The sequence below is a fragment of the Anas platyrhynchos genome, chromosome 24 (genome assembly GCF_047663525.1).
Source record: "Anas platyrhynchos isolate ZD024472 breed Pekin duck chromosome 24, IASCAAS_PekinDuck_T2T, whole genome shotgun sequence".
Lineage (NCBI taxonomy): Eukaryota > Metazoa > Chordata > Aves > Anseriformes > Anatidae > Anas > Anas platyrhynchos.
Window position 1 is genome coordinate 1495365 of NC_092610.1, and position 12272 is coordinate 1507636.

The 12272-nt window shown below is 51.9% G+C and overlaps 1 long non-coding RNA gene across 1 annotated transcript; it reads right to left on the reverse strand.

The window, feature by feature from the left end:
• Positions 1 to 368: 368 nt before the first annotated feature.
• Positions 369 to 3451, reverse strand: LOC113839767 (uncharacterized). The gene is made up of 2 exons (XR_003492349.3): positions 2938 to 3451; positions 369 to 891 (listed from the first exon to the last, which is right to left on the reverse strand). It is a non-coding gene; the product is annotated as an uncharacterized lncRNA (long non-coding RNA).
• Between the last annotated feature and the right edge of the window lie 8821 nt (positions 3452 to 12272).

Sequence of the window (12272 nt, forward strand, 5' to 3'; positions counted from 1 at the left end):
TCTCTCGCCCTCTCATTCTACTTTATCACCACGCGAGCAGTTTGGGGAGAAGATCTTTTAAACGCTGAATTAACATACAAATGTTAAAAAAGCCCAGCAACAACAACAACCAAAAACCGTGCCCTGCAAAGAGCAGCATAAATATGGAGAAAAATAATTGTGCATTAATGCTAATTGAAGCAGTGAGGGCCCCACTTATACCGTTTTGAATATGCATCAATTGAACAAAGAATTAATGGAACTTAAAAAACACAATCCTGACAAAAAAGAGCCCCCATTCCTTTTTCACGACTAATATTGTTAAAATGTTTTACATTCCGGGAATAAATGTCTGGTTTTGAGTGAGAATTAACCCATGAGTCATCGGATCACGGCGTATTATAGCATTTAATGCTTATTATTATTTGCACGTTTCCCAAAACGGTGCCAAGCAGGGAAAACAAACCAAGACAGGGATCTGCAGGGCAAAACGCAGCAGCCACCAGTGAGCTTGCCTCAGTTTCCCTGCGTTTTCCTGGGGTGTTTCCATCTCCTCCACCCCATCGTGGGCAGCAGGGACCTCTCGGCTCCTTCCTCACACCATCAGCATCCTCCTTCTGCTCCCCAGGTCTCCGCGCTTGTGTGGGCGTCTGCGTGCACGCTCGCAGCCCCCGAAGTGGCTGGAGCCGCTCCTCGTATTGTTTAATTTCCATACGTGACCCCGAGGTCTGAGCACTCAATTAAAACAGCCGTATAAATTACCACGTATGCTAATGGCGATGGAGCAGGTTCGGCGCAAGGCTGATGCCTCTGAAGGCGGCGATGGCAGAGTTCAAATGGCCTCGCTCTGAGGAATGAAACACTCGCCAGGATCTGGGCTTTGGCCGATAATTAAGACTTAAAGATGAGCACCTTTTTGGGGGGAGAGGGGAGAAGCAAAGGGATTTCAAAAATAATGAGCGTTGCATGAATAAATGATGAGTGACCGGGAAGAAAGTTGGTTATTACTTTATGAAGAGCCCTAATTTAATTAAGGTGAGGAATAGAGCTGTCTGGGGCTGAATGCCTCGGTCCTGGACCACGACCAGCACCTGCCTGCGGGCTTCTGGTGCAAGGGGAGCAAAAGGGAGAGACCCCTGGTCCTGCCAGGACCCTGGGAGGAAGATTTGGGGATGTGATGCTCCCACACCAGCAGAGGATGGAGACAGAGCTGGCCACGGGGTCACACCACCTCCTCGGTCTATCTCCTCATTTCTGCAAGTTATTTTTACGTTTTATTTTTCTTCAGACTTCCTAATGAAATATTCCACCCCTTTTGGGCATTAATTCCTGCACCTCTCCATCTCAGCCCGGCCCCAGGGCTGCTGGATCCCCATGGTTGAGCTGGGTCTCAGCAGGCTGCGGTGCCGCTCACTGCAGCTCTCACACCTCCAGGGCAGGCTGCATTGATGGGGAAGTAACTGGGTTAGAGGAAAAAAAAAAAAAAAAAAAAATAGATCCTGGCATTTAAATGTAGGCTAAGGCATCCACAAGCTTTAGTCTTCAGGGTGATAAATGGGGAAGAGGTGGAAAAAGTTGCTCTGTCCGCTGTTTCCTGTATTTTTTTCCTTTCCTTCGCCTTTTTTTGGAGGGGAAAAAGGAGAAAAAAAAAAGCCCTTTGTGAAGCTGAGAGAATATCTCAAGTGGGATGTAAAAATTACTTTTTTTGGGCACCTTTACCAAAGCCTCCCAGCTAAGCCTGAGCATCCCCTGCGACACCAGTGCTGAGGGCACAACCAGATCCCAGCATGGCCCAGTACCCCCATACCAGTGACAGCATTCCCAGGGGCAGGGGGCTCTCAGCTCCATCCCCTCTGTCCCCCGGTGCTGCTCCTCCCAGCAGGGCATCCACCAGCCCAACATCCCCCATCAGGGGCAGATTTCAAGGGCACCACCAGCTCCTGGGAGCAGGCATCGCAACCTGCCCTGCTCCGAGGGCGCAGATGGTGTTTATCTGTTCGGAATAACCCGAGCTCCGTGCCTGCTGCCTGAGCTCCTGAATGTTAATCGCATCCCCGGCACGCTGCCTGCTTTCCCTGCCCGGGATCCAGCCCCCATCTCACCGGTCTCAAGAGCAGCCGGCGCTGTCGCTGCTCACCCCCAGCCTGACCCCATGAGCAGGAGCAGCAGGGAGGACAGTCCTGGAGCTGCTAAAGCTCATCTTGAGACCGAAATAGCCTTCAGGTGTCTCAAAGCAGCCCAACATCTGGGGGTGGTGTGTGTGTAAGCCGTGATGAAGCCGGTTTCTCTCCCTGCTGGGAGTGCAGAGTACGGGAAGCCAGGCATTGAGGTGCTTCCAGCTGAGCTGCAGCACAGCAGCAATAAAAAATCCTTCTTTTTGGAGACAAAAAGCCACCCCCAGCCTCCTCCTCTGTGCACCTCTCCTTCCCCATTGCCTGGGATTTTTTGGCTTTCCGTCAGGGGGCTGAGCAGCCCCAGCCTTCTCCAGCAGGCGCCTGGCCCAGGCAGCACAGGGGATGCTGACAGCCCCATCCCTCCTGCAGGTGGGCTCAGCAGGCAGGTTTGGGGCTGGGAACAGCACAAAACAGCTCCCAGATGGAAGAAAACATCAGCTGTGGTGCCAAGGTGTGCACCAGGCAAGGGCAAGCTGGATTTTTGCCCTTCCAGGGCAGGCGTAACGTGTCCTGGCAAACCCTGTCCGGCTCATCCTGCTGCCCTTCTGCTTGGCAGGACGTGGGCTGGAGAGCTGAAGGAGCCAGCAAAGCCTGTGATGGCTCTGAGACAGAGGACAAATCACTGGGGACAGCAATGGATGGTTCCCAAAACAGCAGTGCCCTGCTGGAGGTCACCACAGGACAGCACCAGGACAGGCACAACCCCTCTGACCCCCCCCCCCCCCCCAAACCTCCCTGCCCATCTTCCCCAAAAAGCCAGGGTCCCCACACCAGGAATTCTTACCCAAAGGGGCTCTCCAAACCAGCACAGCAACACAGAGATGGTTTTAAGGAGTGGAAACAGCCACCCTGAAAGCACCCTCTGCTTTATAACCCCCTCGGAGCACTTGGCTGGTCACTGCCCAACCTGTGCTGCCTCCCACCCTGGGGTGGGTGAATGTATTTTAAAATTAGCTCCATATGCAAAGAAGGGGCCAGCTGCTTCCTGTTTATAAATTAAATAATGTTGATTGGGTCTCCTCGTGCCTGCTGGAGCTAATGAGCTCCAGACGAGAACCTCAGCAGATGCTGCAAGGGGCTGATCCTGGCAGAGGATGAGCCAGGGGTGCTGTGGATGGCCCAGCACCGGGAGGGATTCCTAAAAAATCCACACCCAGGGCACAGCATCGGTACCCAGCAGGGTTTTGGGACATTATTTTGTTGTCATCCTGGGCTGTTTGTGCTTCCTACCCCTTGTCCAAAAGCCATGGGGAAGGAAACGCTTTTCTGCTCGTGACCCACGCAGCCTCTAAGAGAGGGCAGGCTGCTGCCTGGCTGCTGGGCTGTTTTGTGGTGTGTGTACGCAGGTTTTAAGCAGCTGCTTTCAATCTCTGACAAATTTGCTGGTGGGACAAGTAGGCTGCATTCAGGGAAAGTGTCTGCTGAGCTCCCACAATTACAAGGCTGCCCCAAAGTGACTATCATTTGCTACAGGAATGTTTTCTAGGCACTCAAATAGTGGTAGATGTAGGAAAAAATCAATACCTACAATCCCATTGGCTTGATTTTACCAACGAGCCATGCTTCGCCCAGCAAAAGCTTCCCTAGCAGAAGATTACTTTGTGTAGCAAAAGGTTTTCAGCCGGCCAGGAACAATTCAGTGCGCACGGGGGGCAGTTAAACGTAACAACCCCGCCGAACTTCCCAGGCTTTGAAAAGCAAATCCGGCCAGAATAATCTGCTTCAATGTGCCAGCTGCAGCCAGCAAGCCCCAAAGCCTGCTCCTCCGTCACCTCTCGGCTCTCTGCTGCGGTGGCAGAGCCAGGCTGGAGTAATGAGCACGGAGATTATGGGCAGCGAGAGCAGATTGAGCAACTCGGAGGAAATATTGGGGGCTAAATCTTCAGTGGAGATGCTGCAGGCAGCAATGGCTTGGTGCTTGTGGGAAGGGAAGGGAAATTTCCAGGGTGCCTTTGACAAATCCCTCCCTGTGCTTCACATCCCTGCAAGTCTGGCACCTTTCCCACAGGCTGGCTACGCCTTGGCACCATCAGGCAGAGGACACAGGGACACAATGCAGACAGTGTTACGGGATCAGGACCCCGACATTTAAAAATCGAAGGGATTTGACTTTTTTTTTTTTAGTATCTGTCAAACGCTCTGCTCTGGGAAGCCGTCCTCTGCTCAGGCATCCAGCCGAGCCCAGCAAACACCTCCTGCCATATGCCTCAGCGGCGCAGGGAACCGATGGCATCTCCGTCCCTTTCTCTGCCCACAACACCTATCCCCAATATGCCGCCGAATAATTCCCTGCCTGCTTCTCCTCTGCAGCTGGAAAATCGCAGAGAACGGCCTGGGAAGGCTGGCTCGCGTTTCAGGATGAGCCCTGGATGAGCTGAGCAGGCGTCCTGGGGACAAATCTATTTAGAGCCACTCAGTGCCATCAGATTCCCAGCAGTGGGTAGAAACTGCTGGCCAGGGGAAGCAGAGGCCGAAACCCAGTTTGTGTGTGCATCCCTGCATGGTCACAGCGCGTAAATAAGCCCAGTAAGTGCATGGCCTTTTTTTTTTTTCCCCCGTGCAGCGGGCAGCAGAGGAGCAGGAACCGAAGCACTAATGACAGCCCCCATCCATCACCCCGGGTAATGCTCTCCCGAAACAGCTCTGCCGTTGCCACCAGCATGCCAAGAGAAGGGCTGACTGCCGGGGCCATAAACACTGCCTGACCTCCAGCCTCGGGGCATCATCGGGGGGGGAGGAAGGCTCTCGCTGCCCCTCCTGTGAGCTGGAGCTCGGTACCCCTAGGAAATTATTGCTCTGAGGCTGGGTTTGGGCCACGGGCTGTGCCTGCCGAAGTTGCTCAGATGGTATTAGACCTTCTTTGCGGTATCGAAATAAAACGCTCCAGCCCGGTAAAAGAATTAGCCTCGCTAATGCTGCAAAGCTGCTTAATGGTGGATTTGCCTCCTGCAGCAGGCTGCAGACCCGGGAGCCCTCGGCTCGCCTCGTGTGCCAGCACCACCGTGTCGTGTGCCTCTTCCCAAAAACGTGCAAGGCCTGTCCCTGTGCATCTCCATCAGTTTTTGTCCCATTTCCCTAAAGGAGGGGTTGGTTTCCCTGCCATGCCACCGACCCCTCCAGCATTTCACGTTTGTCCCCTGCAGTGCACGGGGTGCCCCGAACAGGCAGCTATTTATAACAAGGTAACGTGCACTGCTTAAAAATTTCATGAGGATATTACAGGAATTGAGCAGAGCCCATCCATCACCTAAATTACATTTCTAACCATGACGGTGCCATGCTTGTTGGGTGTCAAGGCAGCAGGAGAGGGCAGGGGCCAGGAATATTACAGACTTATTTGTCACCATCCCTTCTGCAACAAAAAGCCACGGAGACGAGCTGTCACGGGGAGCCCATCAGGTTTCCTGGCCCTGCACTGATGAGACTGAAGGATTGTGCAGCCCTGGGGATTGCCCGTTCCCAGTTGGGGCAGAGGGGACACATCTCATCCGAGATGCCACCAGGGGTGGATCAGGGCTTCTCCTGCTGCAGCCCCAGCTCACGATGGCGAGGGTTGAGCTCTGCCTGCTCCCTCCACCTCCAATTAGCCAAACCGTTTGGAAGGAGGTGATGAGAGGGGGAAAAAAAAAAACAAATTGGACCTAAGAAACGAGAGGTGCTCCTTGGGCTGTCCATCCCGGGGAAGGGACTGCTGCTCTGGGTGGGATGGAGCACGGCCGTGCCCTGCCTCTGCCACTTAACCTTCTGCCAACCTTATCTCCCTCTGAAAGGTGCCAACACGCCCCTCCAATTTTTTGAGGCTTAATTTAATAACACTGCTGATGTGCACTGCAATCCTTTAATGGGAGGGAGAGGCCAAGGATTGCTGCATAGGTGAAGGATTTCTAAGAAGCCACAGCAATATGCTCCGTAATAAGCTGAAATGGCTGTTTAAAAGGGCAAATGGAGCAATATTTCCTGAGAGTAATTCTCGGACGCAGCGTGCCCCTGTCTGTGCCCACCCCTATCTCTCCATCTTTATGCTGAAGAGCTAACTTACAGCTATATTTAATTTATAAAAGAAGTGGTAGTAAATCACAGCTGGGAGCAGCCACAGGTTCACTCTGCTTTCCTGCATGTACATTGCTGTACACACAGACATTGCTCAGGGAGGTTTCCCTGCCTTGTTATGACTGCAGCTTGTATCACTTCAGGATGGCAGACGGTAGTCTTCTGAACAGTTTCAGCTTTGGGGGATTTATTTTAAAATAAAAAATTCTAATTAAATACATCTCATGAACGTTAGGAGCGAGCCAGACGTTGACAGCAGGGCATGGATCTTCGCAGTGCCCTTATAAGCAAGCAGCAAAACGCAACTGGGGGCTGATACATGGCACCTGGGTCATCCCATGGGGTCCCGTGGGATGCTCATGGTGAAGTTTTCAGCTGTCCTTCACCCGCTTTGTAGGGCCCCCCAACCCGCAGCCCCAAACCAAGACTGCTGAGAAAGCATTTTGTGAAGGCAGGGGGGGCCCCGAGCTCCTGTGGTGTTCAGAGCAGCCCCCAGCATTTATGGGGCTGGGGAGGTGCAGAGCCATGAACCCACCCCGAACCCCAAATCATCCCAAATCAGCTCTGCTCCTGCTGTGACAGCTGGCGGGGGCAGAGAGGGATGCAGGGGGGCTGCCAGCGGGTGTCTTAAGAAGCAGGCGAGAGTCCGGGCCAGGCGGCGTTGGTGTTTTAAATTGACCTGAAAATGACTTAGCTACGGACTTAATGAAGTGTTAATGTATGAAAATCTCTCATTAAAAAGCAAAACTGTGGGCGCTTTTGATGGCTGCATGGCCGGACTCTGAACCGCGACTGATTAGATATGCAAAGGTTTTCCACAGACCTCTGCTGCCGTGCCTGCCGGCTTCTTTCTCAAGCCGCCTCGCTGCTCTCCTTGCCTTTTTTTGGGGGTTTGTTTTTTTGTCTTTTTTTTCCCAGAAGTGGCTGCTCCGTGCTCCACTCAGGTGGGCTTCTGTCACGCTGGGCAGTGGCTCGTGGCTGGGGTACAAGAGACCACGACGGGGCTGGTGCTGGGGGACATCGGGGTCCTGTCCTCATCCACCATCGGCTGTTTGAGCTCCAGGTCAACGTGGTCCCTGCGGTGCCCGGCTCCTCACCCCGTACACATTAAATAATTGATTCCCACGGCCCTGGTAGAAAATGAAACAGCAAAAAAAAAAAAGCTATTCTGCTGTTTCTTTTTATGGTCTCTTTCCCAGGGAGGGCACTGGCACATTTACTTTTAGTGGCCGCCATAAAATGCTCTCTGAAATCCTCCCTCGCAGCTCCTGCACAGCCCACGCTGCCTCTTCCTCCCTCTCCAGCTCCTCCTCCTCCTCTTCCAGACCCACGGTGGGTTTGAATTGGGGCTCCCAGGCCACAGCAGAAGCGTAATGGTGCAGCAGAGCAGCGAAGGCAGCAGGTGACATAAATGTAAATGAAGGAGTCAGGGAGCAGAAGGCAAGAAAACAACCCAGAGAGGCTTCTCTGGAGAACGCCGCTCGCCCCGTGCCCCAAAATGATCTGGCATTCCCTGCTCTGTCCATGTCCTTTCCTGCACTTGTGAGCACCTGGCAGGAGGGGAGTACTGCAGGCTCTGGAGCCAGGAGAGCAAAATGAAGTGCTAGCAAGTCAAGGAACATACATAAAGCCCCATTCAATTAGCTCATCCTGGTTAAAAACACATTAAAAAAATCCCCTGGGATTAATGGGGGAACCCAAGCTGACCCTCTGCACCAGGACTACAGGGGGAGAGCTGCTGGGGTGTCCCCAGGGGGGGGGAATTCAGCCCTGGTGCCCCCTCTGGGCTCCCAGCTGGGCACAGGGCAGCACCGCGGTGCAGCGCTCGCAGCCTCTTCCCTTCCCTCCTGCCAGTTGCTGTGTGTGCACATGAATTATTTATGCAAATAGCTTTGTTATTTATAAGCATTCAACAGATAGCTTGGACAAACAGCCTGCGGCTACGCGGCGGCAGTGCCCACTTCTCATCCTGCACTTGTCGTTTAGGGATGACAAAGAGGGGACCAGGCTCAGATAATGGGATGGCAGAAGCCATCACATTGCTGATTTCTACCCTGTAGCCTGCACACCTCTCGCTGTAGGTGAATTACTTTTATAAAGGCCGTGTACCCTAGCTAAGAAAATAAATATTATTGTTGGTGAGCTCCCATTTACTGTCCAGGAGCCTGCACCCCCATTAAAATGAAAGAAAGCTGAATATCACCAGCCGGGGCTGAACAGATGCAGTGGAGTCTCACTATGAAGTGCATCAATCTTAAGGACTCTGTCTCATTTCCTGAATGAACCTTTGAAAACAAATATATACCAAATAATGAGCAAATCTGCTGCAAGGGCAAAGACCTCCTGCTCAGGACACAGGATCTCACCTGTGCTGCAGGAGGGCACAGAGCACGGCGGCCTCGGTGTGTGCTGGAAGCCCAGCAGCACCCAACAGCACCCAGCAGCACCCAGCAGCATCACCCAGCAGCCACCTCCATCCTCCAGCTCTGCCAGTCCCCTTTCTTTTTTTTTTCCTTCAATTCAAGTAGGAGAAAAAAAAAAAAAAAAGGAAAAAAAAAAGAAAAAGAAAGAAAGATGCAGGCAATTAACTCGCCCGCTATTTTCAAATGACTTTTCCCTTCTCCTGTTCTTCATTACGCACACAGGTTTTGTCTTGGTAACTGCTGTATTTGCATAATGCCTGTTTTGTAGCAATTGTTTGGGATTTTTTTTTTTTTTTTTTGAATTCTTTGTTTTGGAAAGAATTACTGCAGGCCAGCATCCTACACCTCCAGTGCTTGTCCCCAGAGAGGCGCGGGCAGCACGTGGGGAGCCCTGCACAGCTCGGCTGCGGGCGCTGAAAGGAGTTTTTTTGCCTTTCTGTTAGCAGGAAAATTGTTTTGGGGACGTAACTGCAGCCATCACCTGCTGCTCATGGTGCTCCCGAGTCCCTGGGCAATACAGGGAAATGCTGCTTATAAAAACTGAGTGGTGATTTTGTCTTCAAGTCATTTCTTTGCCGTCACCTGCTGCTTTATCACCTGGGACTGCCGGGCTTTGTGTAAACATAAATTAATCCTGATGATGCTCTTGCGAGGCAGCTGGCGTTGCAGCAGCCTGGTGCTGAAATGTGGCGCTGAGGTTTGCAGGAGCAGCGAGTGCCTGGAGCCCCGGTGTGCCCGTGCAGCCCAGCCCTGCCCGAATTTGGCACCCTGAGCCCCCCAGCACCTGCACCCAGCTGCTGCCTCGGGAGGGGAGGAGAGCGGCACCCAGCACGCAGGTGTGGGATGCACAGCACAGAGCTTTAGGGCATGGGAGCAGCGAGAGAAATGGAAACCAAGAAGAACAGAGAGATGCTCTGATAAAATCAGGCCAGTCGGTGTGAAATCGATCCCCTGTCCCCTCCTGGAGGGAATCCCAGAGCCCGGAGTCGCAGGCTCTCTCCTCGTGCGTGGCACCGGGGCTGGCACGAGGTGGCCACCAGGCTGCTCCCGGGGCCAGCGCCACCCCTGCTGCTTTGTGCTCACAGCCCCCAGCTCGTGGTCTGGGAATTGGCACAAAATGCTGCTGGGATTTCAACTCAAGTCCCTTTTGAGGTGGGAGAACCCAGCCCAGGCTCCCTCCGCTCCTTCAATGAACGGTGATGTGCGCCGGGCTCACCCACGTCCCCACCGCTGCAGGCAGTGGCAAAGGGTGCCCAAGCTCATTAGCCCTAACGAGGGCATCTATCACAGCAGGGACTCAGAAGCATCTCTTCTCTTCTCTGCTTGACGTCTCTCTTTCAGGAAATCCAAACCCAAACCAAAGGCAGAAAACTCCAAAACCAAACGAAGGGAGGTAATTCCCGGCTGTTTCTTCTTCGCCAAAAAAAAGAAAAAGTTCCTAGAGGAAAACTGTGGTGATGGACATGTGGCTGTACCACTGCTGACAGGAAAACATTTCAACGGGTGTATTAAAGCTGGCATCCTGTCAAACTTCCAGTTTCTGAATGATTGTGCTTTCCTTGGAGGATGCGCAGAAGCACTGCACGCGAAAATTACTGTTCTCCTCCGCCGGAGAGCCAACAGGTCTAATTATCACCCAGGTCTGCCGAGGCCGGGTGGCTTGTCAGCGTAGTGCTACGGGATAATTAAAGTCCCAGCTTCCTGCAGCAGAAAGGAGCAGCTTCTCATTAAAATGGGCTTTTCAGATTTTTGATGCCCCCTCTCCAGAGATGGGAGCAAAAAACCTGCCGGGTGTCCTTGCTGGTGGGGCTGGCCTGGGTGCCAAAGACGAGTTAAACCCAGGTCAGCCCAGGAAAGCTGCTCGGGTTTTTCCTTCAAGCAAAGCCAAAGGAATGGTTACCCATGGATGTTGAAACCTTCTTGCTACAGACCCACGCGAGTGCCGTGTTATCAAACCCTTTTCCCCATGCCTGTGCCCTACCACAACAGCAAATTTGCTTTGGCAGTCGTGCTTGGCAGGCACCAGCGCCTGCGTTTATCAGCTGTGAATGCGCGTTACAAACTGGGCGAGGTGAATAATTGATTTTTTTTGGTGCTCTCAAATCTGGAAGTATTTTTAAAAGAAATGTAAAATAAAATGATGCTTAAAAAATTAGAGAGCAGGGGAGAATAAATGGAACTTTTTTTTTGAAGCTCAAATTAATTAGTTTGTTTGGGATGAAAGCGTTTTTCTAGAACTGAAAGCAAACCAAAGTCATGCTGAAGAGTGCCTGTAAATGAAAAAATAAAACTCAGAGTGAACAACTAAAGTCAAACTTCAAAAGTCTGAACAGAAAGGCTTTGATACTCTAAAAACCTGCATTTGGGTTTGCTTTCCTTTGACACAGGCTGTGCAGCACGACTGAGAGGCGCGAGGAAGAAGCTCGTGTGTGCAGCTGAACCTTGACGAACAGCTCCAGCTGCCAAATAAATCAGGGCTTTCCCTTTCAGATTTTTAAATAAGAGCGAACAGTTATTTATATTAAAATATGTGTGTTGTTTTATACGCCTGTGGAAAGGGCTCAGCCATTATTACCAATGACCTGATATACAGTTCTGTGTTCCTATAATAACCATCGATAAGGTAGGCGGGCAGCGTGCACAGGGGGAACGTATCACCGGGGATCTAATTAGTTTTTATTACTGTAATAACTCAACAGGTGGACCTGATGCTATTAAAAAATAATGAAAGCTTTATCTCTGCGATAATTATTTTCCCTTTGAAAGCACGTAGGGATGCGCGCACGCACACCCCTATGAACTGCAGATAAGAGGGTGAGCTCCAGTGATTAACTCCCTGAGCATGAAGTTGGGATTTATTCGGCAATTCCACTTCTGAGCAGGGAATGGGGCAGCGGGCGCTGCCTCCAGCCCCCCCACAGCAGGGTGGGTTAATTTAACCTGCTCGTTAAATCCCCCAGGCCCTGATTTTCACCAGCAGCTACACACCAGCACGGAGGTGACCCCACAGAAAGAAGGGAATGGGCACAGCCAAAAGAAACCCGTGCTTGGCTCCGAGCCGCACGTGGGGCTGCACCAAGGATCAGTTCCTGGTCCCTCAACAGCCACCGACACCTCCCCATCGCACCGTGGTGGGGTCACCAAATGCTGACCCAAAAAATCCCGCTTGGCCAAATCCCCCTCTGGAGTAAGGACGTGACCTGTCCGTGAGGTTTGTGGACTGCTGCTCGCAGCTGAGCCTGCAGGGCACGGCTCTAAGGGGGATTTGGGGACAGTGCCGTGCCTTGGCCTAAAACGTAAAGCTGCAAAACCTATTTGCGAGCGTTAAATTATGATCGCTTAATACAACGGTGATTTGCATCTCATTTGGATGAAGTCAAGGGTAAAATTCTCATTAAACCACCCGAGTAGAAATTGGTGTTCTCCTTTGCAAGAAATTTCTATTTTGTTCTTTCATTTCGCGTATTAACACACCTATTGCTTTGTCGTTATCCTGCAAAGGAGTTCAACCGTTCCTCAACTTAAATTATTTATTTTTTTTTAATAGACACCTACAGCAACCTGCCACGAGGGAGCTGGGAATGAACGGGTTGTTGGTTTTGCCTGATTTATTGTTGTGCCCAGCCCAGCTGCAGACCCCCCGGAT